This window comes from Myotis brandtii, unplaced genomic scaffold (genome assembly GCF_000412655.1).
Source record: "Myotis brandtii unplaced genomic scaffold, ASM41265v1 scaffold263, whole genome shotgun sequence".
Classification (NCBI taxonomy): domain Eukaryota; kingdom Metazoa; phylum Chordata; class Mammalia; order Chiroptera; family Vespertilionidae; genus Myotis; species Myotis brandtii.
Window position 1 is genome coordinate 809,195 of NW_005360011.1, and position 7,913 is coordinate 817,107.

The 7,913-nt window shown below is 40.4% G+C and overlaps 1 long non-coding RNA gene across 1 annotated transcript in view; it reads left to right on the plus strand.

Annotated features, from left to right (window-relative positions):
• The window catches only part of LOC106726413, a 32,331-nt gene extending 25,213 nt beyond the window's left edge, over positions 1-7,118 (plus strand). Inside the window, exons 2-3 of the long non-coding RNA XR_001362485.1 lie at positions 6,588-6,650; positions 6,747-7,118. This is a non-coding gene — a long non-coding RNA (uncharacterized LOC106726413). The remainder of the gene's footprint in view (positions 1-6,587; positions 6,651-6,746) is intronic.
• The last annotated feature ends 795 nt before the right edge of the window (positions 7,119-7,913 follow it).

A 7,913-nucleotide genomic window follows, 5' to 3' on the forward strand; every position in this document is an offset into this window, starting at 1 on the left:
CCTCCCGGCTACCAGGATTGAATGAAAATGCCTTGGATTGAGGGTTTAAGGTCAGTCTTCTATTTACCCAAAGAGAAGGATCCAAAGTCCAAAGACACATGGCTGGCTTTACCTTTTCACTTTTATCTGAACTAAACCTTTTCATTTGCATTTGATGACTTTCATTTGAAGTATGTTCTAATTTTAGGGTCTAAATATTTCTCAGGGGAAACTCCGTTGTTTTTGTTTATGGCTTTCAGCTGTGTAAACGTCTAAAAGCTCAAGTATGTGTGGAGACAAGGCTTGAAAGGGTCTGTGCAAACCACAGATCCCCAAGATTACAGAAGGGGCTTTTTCCTGAAGAGTCGGGGCTAAATCCCCACTAAATGCAGAGGGAAGCGCTCCCCTCAAGCCACAAGTTTTACTTTAAAAGTGATGATTTGCTCTAGGAATGATGTATGACTGTCCAGCCTGGTGTTAAAAGTTGGGAAGAATCGGATTCTGAGTCGACGAGGCTTCTGTGTCATTTCTGCAGCGTTCACGTTTCTCACTCCTCATGCCCACGTGCCAGTGTGAGTGCTGTCATGGAGATGTAGTCAGTGACTACACAAGCGCACGGTCTGCTCGGCCTTCAGACAGCCCTGGGCATCTGAAGTATGAACTCTGCAGAAGGTGAGCATACGGAGCCCTGTCTGGATTTTGTTCCAGGAAACTTGGAAGTCATTCTGGAAGAATCGTTTTCCTGTGAACTTGATCATTTCAATAATAAAAATTAAAGAACCTATTTTAGTTACAAGATAACATTGATCAGTCCTCCAGTAAAATTTTCTGTGGAAAAGAGGTGGGTACGGTAGAGGAGATAATATTCATAAAGCATTGTTTTCACAGGGCTGAGGAAATGCCGTTGCTTTTCTAGGCTGTGAGATGGGAAGAGGGGCATGTACAATTATTCTTTAAACTAGTGCTGTTCCAGTCATCTCCAAAAAGAAGCATGAACACGGAGCCAGTCAGAGTCTGTGTTCCTGTGCCCTTCTAATACAAGAGATTGTAAAGGTGCAGCAAAAAGTAGGGAAGAAATGTACACACAGGATAGAAAATGTAAAAGAGAAACTGTTTTTCATGCCACCCATTCATTATCTGAACCCGGCGTAATGCCCTCCTGCCTTAGACTAGGAGCTATCATTCTAGAGTTTTCAACTATAAGAAAACTATTATATGAAACTGCGCTCACAATGAATCCCATGGGATTGGGGAAAGCTATGCTGCAAATGGGATTTTGCACTGTGTGAATTGCCAATCCCCCAAAATTGTGAAATCCTGTGGCTAGGCACAGGTTGTACAATATGTGCATTTGTGAAAAGGGAATGTCATCACTACATATTATTTTTACCTTTGGCAAGAATTTTGCAAAATCGCAGAGCAGAGCACACTCAAAAATACTTCTATAAAGGAGACAAAATTAAAATAAAATTTCTCTGGGTACCATACCATCATGTATGTTTTAATTTGTTCTAATATTGTTTTTATTTTATATGACCTGGAAAATAAATAAAAACTCTAGGTTGCTAGTCCTTTAAAGTTATTAATCTGTTGAAAGCAATAGTATACCAAATACTTTAAAGGGCACAAGAGAGATAAAGATAAAAAGGAGACAAATTTTAAAGGACGGATGCCAGGAAAAATTTCAGAGAAGGAAATAAGGAGAGATCAAAGGGTCCTTTCTCTTTTTTGCTTCTGTTTTGGATATGTGCATATGAGACAGGGAAAGAAATTGATAGAGCGACACATGGTGGGGAATAACCAAAGACCACAAGACACAAAGCCACTGGTCCCACTAGAAATGTCAGTTCTCATAATGCAGGACACAGGAAGCACGGGGTTGCCCAGATTAAATGCTTGCTCGGTCACAATGTACTCACTAAAAAGAAGAGTGGGTAAACCTGACCACAACATACTTTGCCTTTTTCAGAAACCGACTTTCAGAAATCCATTGAAGTTTCCTTTTACAACTAACATGATGGGCGTGTAGAAATGCATCTCCAGCCACCAGGGGGCAGAAAGGAGCCCTTTGGTTGGCCAGAGATTTTTGGACATGAACTTGGATTTTGAATGGTTGCAACTTGCAGAGCTTTTTCACTGTCAGCTCTCACTCGCTGGGACTCATCTGCATGAGCTTCTCTAAGAAACCTTCGTTCCAGGGCAGCTCGGAGCTTCACTTTACCTATAACTTGCTTCCTTTACACTGGAGAGATGTGATGAAGGTGCTGGATCTGACATTTGGTGGCCTTCGTATTTCAGCGGCCTTGTCTTCTGAGGATGCATGTTTTTTGTGTGTGTTTTTTTTCAGTGTCTACAAGATTCGTTGGCATATTAACTCTGCTACTCTTTTACAAGAACACAGAAACTGGACTATTAAACACTTTAATGCCTACCATTTTATACAGCGTTTTTCACTGAAAGTGGTCTTCAAAATATCAAATTCTTTGTCCCTCTGTAACTGCAGGAGTTCTGTGCTCTATTAGTTGGGATGTGAACGGCCTCTTGAAAAGAAGGGGCAGGCCTGATGGATATAAGGTCGCCCTGTGCTCCCCTCGCTCTGTCCAGTACGGGTGCTCAGTGGTGATGGTCTTTCTCAGTGGCAGAATCAAAGAAAGAGTAACCATTCAGGAGAAAAACGAAATGTTAAAAATAATTAAAATAACTACAACTGACGTACACTCAGGGGAGCTATAAAATGTAGTTTTCTCCGCTGGTGCCAAATGTCTAGCCAAACTGAAATATAATCCTGCAGCAACTGAACAAGTGAAAAAAAGTCTGCCTCCGGCATGGTCACTGGAGTTGGTTGTTCACCACATTTCTGAACAGTTTGCATCTGCTGCCCATCTCTAAATCCTACTTCACAGGAACTCTGATGGGAGGTCACATCTGAACTAATAGATGTGAAATGGATTGAGTTTAATTAACACATCTTTACAACTCCATGTTGAGGATTTGGCATTTAAAGAAAACTAGAGCAATATTCAGTAGCACAAACATTATAGTACATAGAGATTTAAAAATAAACCATAATAAGAAACATAAAGCCCATGAAACACTAAAGAGGCAAACTGCCTGGAGATAGCCAGTGAAAAAAAAGATAGCCCTTAGACCAGTGGTTCTCAACCTTGGCTGCACATTAGAATCACCTGGGAATCTTTTTAAAATCCTGATTTCTGGGCCTTATCCTCTGGAAATTCTGTTTCTTTGTTATGGGGTGGGGCCACAACATTAGTAACAAAGAAACAGAATTTCCGGAGGATGAGGCCCAGAAATCAGGATTTTAAGAAGATTCCCAGGTGATTCTAATGTGCAGCCAAGGTTGAGAACCACTGCCTTAGACTTTCATCAGCAATCTGCCGGTACAGCCAGGTGTCTATTGCTGAATCACATATGATTTCAATGTGATCTTTTTAGAAGAAATACTCTAATAAAACAAATGCAGGTGATTTCAGAACGATTGTTATTTCCTCCAAAACAAGATATAGAACGTGCTCTTTAGAACATTGCTATTTCCTGGCGGGGTGGGCTCCCCTGGTCCCCAGCTCACACTCTCTGGAATGGGCCCCATGTGCATGAATTCATACCCCCTTTGCGGGTCATTATCTGGCCCTTGGAGGCTCCAGTGACAGGGCTGTTCCTTAATGATTTTCTGGGATATGCACGACATCGATTACAGACACCCTACGTATACTTTACCACCACGGTAAAATCCATAACAAACAAATCCTCCAATAACACACATACAAGCCAGATGGCCAATAGCTCAATCTTTCCTAAAATTATATACTCATAGTAGGCAGTGATGCTCACCTCACTCAGTGCTTTTCTATCTGTTATCATCCACCTCACTTCTGTTTCTTCTAGATTCTAACCTCGTGAATATCTCTCTTTCTTTTTCCTTATAGTTCAAGCTATCTCGTTTTAATATTTTAACAATTAGTAATTTGGGTTTTCTTTTATAAATAACAGCGGAGGTGCCATGAGCCCCTGCGTGGTATGTGAAAATGATGCTACTGGTTAGTGGTAAGCTATTTGCTTTGAGTTCTTTTTCCAGGTGGATGTATACTGTTTTGCTTTTCTCTTTTCTGGCCTGGCCTATTCTCCCCAACAATGATTTTTCCAGCAGTAATTGGTGTTGTGATGTCGTTAGGCTTTGTCACAGGCTGAAACTAACAGGGCTAGTTTGATAAAAGTATCCATGAGCTGAGTTCCAAACGCCCAGTCCTGTCCATGGATCAAGCCAACCTCAGGTGTCGTATGCATACAGAACTCTCTAACACTATCATACTTCCATCTGAATTTCTGGTAGGTACTTGCAGAATTACAAAGAATATTTTTAAAATTTATCTACTGTAGTCAACAACTCCTCCATGGGGTTTTTCAAGGTAGTTCCTCTGTCTGGGAGGAAAACACAGGGATGTCCAAGCAATTACACGTACAGCTGTCTAATTGCTTGCACATTTGAGGCCGTTAGGAACTGTCACTGAAGGACCAGGAGTAAATCCGGCCTTGGAGATTCTATGATGAGCTCAGAGCTCTGTGGAGGATGGGCCTCTGCCGTTCCACAGTTCCAGAGGCATTTGTGTCTACGTTAGGGGTGCTGCCGGATTATTCGTGTTGCAATTTTAAGAAGGTTAATTTTACCCTAATGAGACAAAATTGGAAAGACTCAGAAAAGAAAATGTTGCTTTGATCTAAACACAAATCCTACTTAAAATCCAATAACGTAGTTCAACTACATACTACTAGAACTAAAGGTGATATTCTGATGAAAGACAGAAATTTACAAATCACTTGGATATGGATGTTTATGAGGCATCTTGGACTGGACCGGAAGGAAGGCCCAGGCATCATTTGGGAGTCTGTACATGCTAGACATAAATAGCTCAACAGTACATTTTAGGAAGAAAACTTGATCATCAAGAACGCTGAGTATGTGGACAATTTACCTATAATTCAGATAATAATACGAATGCTGTAGAAGCCACTAGGGTCGCTATGATGAAGTCTTTGCAAAAGCTCAGCAGACCAGGGTATTTTCCCAAATCTAGAAGTCAGGTTCCAATGAAATCTTGGACCTTTTTAAAGAATATCACATGTGACCACATTTTGCTTTTTCTGAAATTGTGGTGTGCCCAGCAGCCTTCCTTGGTTCATTGTCCCCTCTCCCCTGACCACACGCCTTTAACCAACGGCCTATGCTTGAAATAATGGCTAATGGAGAGGCTCAGAAGCAAAATGCTAAAGTAGCCGCCATTTGTCTCATCTCTGCTTCTCCGCTGTTCATCTTTTGTGTCCACTGTATCTTCCTCCCACATAAAATTTCTGAAGGAAACAGTTTGTAGATTATCATCTGTAATTAACTGAAATTCAATGGTTTGGTACTCCCTTTAATTTCTTTTGGTGGTTTGATCAGTGAATTCATTAGTAATCAATCTAGTTAATAAGTGTGTGTGCATATTTGCTATCACACACAGCACTTTAAACAACGTATCATGTAACTTGTGCCGAGTTCCAAATCTTGATTATTTAAACAAAAGCAGATTTACCTCTGCAAAACTTTACAAAGATTTCCAACAACCGAAAGGAAAAAAAAATGACAAATAGTTATTTGGTTTCAATCTAACATGTGCATCTTTTTGGCCTTAATAATTTCCCTCTGTTTATTTTCCATTTAAAAAGGAGGTGGTTATCCAATCCAATGTGAATATTTAGAAAGACCCGAGCTTGCTTCGACAGTGTTCATTAGTTCATACCCTTGTTAATCCACAATGATCCTACTATTATTTATGATACAAATTGCCATGTAACTTGGTTGAATTCTGCAGCTGGGGGTGTGAGCACTGCATTGGCTGCTCGGGGTGTCCCTCCTGTCAGTTTCCTCTTCAGATGCACTGATACATTGTTGATTGCTTAGAAAACAAAGTTGCAATATTCATCACTTTGTGAGCACCATGACAAATTACAGAGCATTGTTGTTTAAATTAAATGTTAAAGTAGGTTAGTCCAGACATTTATAATGGAGCATGTAATTAGCCCAAACACCAATGAAATATCAACAAATTAACTGTTTTTGAAGAAAAAAAAAATATGTGAAATACTCCAGTATGAGCACTGGGGCCTTTAAACAAATGATGTCACACAGTCTAGGAGGCTTTGTCATGTTCAGTAAATTAGCGTGGCCTAACCACAGCACAGAATTTCCTTGAGCTGCAATAAAGACTAAATGCTTTCAGACTCCCATGATCCTTTGTAGTCACCATCTGAAAGCACTGCCTTAGTGAGCTAAACCTGTAAAGTTTTCTTTGGAGCGGCTGTGCGTTGATTAGATCTATTTCAGCCTCGTCGTGGTAATAGGCTCCTCTCTGCGAGACTGCTTACCCTCTGCTCCCCTGGCAGCTGGAGAGACTGGAATTAATCAGGTCTGCTGGGGACTCGCTCGGCGTCTCCGCAGGCCAGCGATATGGAATCATTTACCACAGAATCTGACTGTCAACTCTTTGTCATTTGGGCTTTTGATTATGCTTTCTTTCTTTCTCTCATTTTCTTTCTTTTTTTTTTTCCTTCAGAAAAAAAAAATGGAAATGCATGACAGATTACCCTAATGCAGAATTTCCTAGTGACTTTCCCAGGTATGCCCTATCACCTTTGATCTCTCCTTTAAAAAGGTACGTGTGTGCTAAGATAGTGTTGGCCTGCTATTAAAATTAACTTTCTCCCTTATTAAGGTATATATCCAGCCCAAAGACAGACAGACAGTCAGGGCTACATGGTCTTTTGATCTGAAGAAGACACTTGAGAGAACTCATCTTTGAAGAACCCCCTGCTCGGCGTGGCAGCGCCCCACGGAAGGCCTGGCCAGCGTGCCCGCCCGGTGCGGCTCCGTCCTTCTCAGCATGCGCAGAACCGCCCCTCACCCAGAGCATATTAGCATTCATGGCCAAGCAGCCACCAAAATGACAAAGAAACAGACTCACGTCCACATAAAAGTCTGAGTCTAATTTCAGTATTTGATTTTCTCAGATGCAAATATCTTGATAATTGAGTTGCCTGATTTTATGCTTAAAATTAAAAAAAAATCCCATAATGTCATAACAAAAATAAACCACCCAAATCAAAGTACAATTTTACATTAAGAATTTTTTCTTGAGGCAACTTTTTCTTCAATTTAGCAACCAAGAATATTTTCTCTTATTTCAGCATTATAATTGTTTGACATGGTTCTCCTTCTGAAGAAAACACATACCCAACAGATAGGGGAAAGACATTTAAATATCTTCTCTAGGGTATAACCATGATAATTATATGTAAATGCTGGGACTTAATGTTTCTAAAATTGTGATAGAAAATATTCTAGAATAAATGTAATCCCCTAAAAGTATTTTTACAACCAATATTTCCTTTCACCGAATTGGTATGAAGGCTGTAATGAGTCAAACAGAGAAATACTGTGTATTGTAAATGCCAAGATGTAATGAATACATTGGTATCACATAGCCCCTACCAATGAAAGTGTTACTGAAACAGACAACAGACTGAATGTGTTTACCTTATGACTTGAATGCCCTGCTTTCTGTATGGGCTTTTCTGAGCTCTGCAACAAGTCTGAACTAAGAACTTGTGAGCTATGCCGGGCTTGTGGGCCTGTATGGAACGTGGCTTTCTCATTTGTTCTTCTGACACTGTTTATGTCTGGTTGAGCCACAAACAGACATAAATATAGCAGAGATTTGAGGGCTCCCTTTCTGTGTGTGTTTGGTGGTGGGAGTGTGAGGAGAGGGAAGGAGGCACTAGAATAAACTCTGCTAAGGGCTCATGACTGATTTAAATTGTACTGGCCTTTGGGCTTATGTATTTTTAAGAATTGCATTATTTTTTAAAAGGGGCTCAGGCCT